This window comes from Schistocerca gregaria, unplaced genomic scaffold (assembly GCF_023897955.1).
Source record: "Schistocerca gregaria isolate iqSchGreg1 unplaced genomic scaffold, iqSchGreg1.2 ptg000199l, whole genome shotgun sequence".
NCBI lineage: Eukaryota > Metazoa > Arthropoda > Insecta > Orthoptera > Acrididae > Schistocerca > Schistocerca gregaria.
Window position 1 is genome coordinate 6,152,384 of NW_026061737.1, and position 2,527 is coordinate 6,154,910.

The 2,527-nt window shown below is 41.9% G+C and overlaps 1 non-coding gene across 1 annotated transcript; it reads right to left on the reverse strand.

Moving 5' to 3' along the window:
* Positions 1–2,128: 2,128 nt before the first annotated feature.
* Positions 2,129–2,203, reverse strand: Trnat-ugu (transfer RNA threonine (anticodon UGU)). Its single transcript has one exon. It is a non-coding gene; the product is annotated as a tRNA-Thr (tRNA).
* Between the last annotated feature and the right edge of the window lie 324 nt (positions 2,204–2,527).

Genomic DNA, 2,527 nt, shown 5'->3' on the forward strand with positions numbered 1-2,527 from the left:
CACGTCAAACTTCAAAGAATTTACCAATTCGTTGCATTGTTTACTATAGACCACAAATCAAGTAACGTAAAAAAAGCACTGCGTCTATTGAGATCATGATTCAGAGTTTAAAAAAAACTAATAAGTCGCCTACATATTACAGTTGCTGCCAAAAGAGGAGAACCATTATTTTCCCACAAAAGGAAATATAGTTAAAATGACGCTTCTATTTCGGTTAGTTTATGCGGTTACTAAAATTTGCCGTAAAAGTTACATAGTGGACTCTACCCTCCCCCCACCAGAAACGTAGTTATCGTGGCTGTTGTGAGACTTTTGTACACAGTTAGAGAAAGTGTGTTAAATGTGGCGCGGACGGAAACACTAGGCTACGCTACAGGGCAATCTGCTCGCACAACGTTTAGTCGGCATTCATAATCGTTGGCGTAAACAACTCTCAATCAAATTACCACCTTCCAACCTAACTTAGATCTCGGGCTACACTACCAATCGGCCTGTCATCACAACCAAACATTCATTGAGTGGGGGTGGGGGGATTTCCTGTATCTCTAGGAAAAACTGTCAGTTTTGTCAGACTCAACAGCAAGATTTACCAATGGTAAACACTTTTTAGACGGCTCGTAATTTTAGAATAGTCCTCTTCGTCTTACTTGGCATAAATTGTTCGCTGGCGTCCCAGCAGCTAGCTCCCTCAGTGTCTGCTTCTGCCATCGCACCACGCCAGTCTGCTGTTGTCCTAGCAGACCGAACGCACCGCACATCCGACACCTTCGGAACCACTCACTGGCCAGTTAGCAACTGAGCGGAACACTGTTTACATCGTGAAAGGAAAACTATGCAAAGATGTAACTTAAATGGCACGACTGAGTAGCACACACACAGTAATATCTGAGGAATGTCCTTCGAAACGCGCAGAACGAAAGTCTTCTCGCGAACGTACAGCGTCTCTGAAAAAAAATCTAGTGACTATATTCCGGCGTTACGGCCAGGTTCTCATACAAATGAGCAAAAAAGGGTAAATTTGAAATTTTTTTTGAGACAATGAAAATACATTCGAACGATCTGTTTGGGAATTACGAGTGACAATACTATGGGCTTAATTTTAGATTTTCAATAAAAAATGGCGCCCGTAATTATGATTTGATCAAGGGCTTGCGAGACTGGAGTACGCAGAGTGCGTGCAGTGTGGCACCTCAGATGTTACCTGAATTCAAAAATGGGTAACATCAGTTGATACTACATTATTTCTCTGAACTTGAAAATGGATAACATCAGTCGATAATACATAAAATTAATGTGAGCGCATACCTAACCGCAATGAAACAACCTTAAATTTAACGATACAGTGCTAATTCGAACTTTGAGTTCGATTTTGAGGGGTTTGTTTCACTCCTTATGCCTACACAAAAATTAGTTAATATTAACAAATGTCATATTATAGCTATAAGTTCCTAAGAAAAGTGTTTACTTTTAGGGGTCAGAGGTAGAAGTTAAGAGATCGAACCACTTTTAATTTATGCTGCATGCCGTTCTGAGAAAATCGTTACTCGAAAAAAAAAAGTGTTCAAAGTTTAGGGAAAACATTTAGTTATATTATTACTTCGATTTGCATGAACTGAGTGTTACACATATATTCTTAATGTCGCTGAAAACGAATCTGAAGTCAGATTTTCAATATTCAAAACAGCTAATCCAATACGGAGGGCAAACGATTATGTTTTGACCAATTTTTACCAAAAATGTATTTTCGTTATTTACGTTTAGTCTGCAATTCAAGGAGTATTTATCAACCCTTCCTCTACCTCTGATTGTTCCTAGACAGCAACTTCCTGTTCTTCTTGGCAGGAAAAGCCGATCTGTCTAAGCTGGATATGCAGCACTCGGCAGCCTGCACTTGATATTCGTCCGTATTTTCGGTGAGTATGTTTGCATGCATTCTGCAGTATGAATCCTTTTGAGCACGTGCGACACGGGACGAGTTATCATCTACATCTATATGGATACCCTGCAAAACACATTTAAGTGCCTGGCAAAGGGTTCATCGAATCACCTACACAACTGATAATTAATTGAAACCCTCAGCTGCCGACAGGTGTTGTTGATATACTTCGATGGGGACAGCTGAAAAGTGTGCCGCTACTGGGACTCGAACCCAGGATCTCCTGCTTACAAGGCAGACGCTCAATCCATCTGAGCCATCGAGGGCACACATGAACAGCACGACTGCAGGAATTTATCCCTCGCACGCTTCCCGTGAGACTCACACCCCGAACCGCCCACAATCCGATTACGTAATGTACTTAATAGGTATTTGTCCATCCACTCATTACTGGCTCGCACTAAGGTGACGATTCCCGTAAGATTTCCGGTAGCCTGTGCGCATTCGCACAGACGAAGGTCAATGGCTGGGTGACGTTTAACCATAGATATGAAGATAGTAACTGTTCTAGAAAGAACAGGCGCCACTGACGACCTTGCAGCTCTTCTAGAATACATGATAGACCGGCCGATGTGGCCGAGCGGTTGTAGG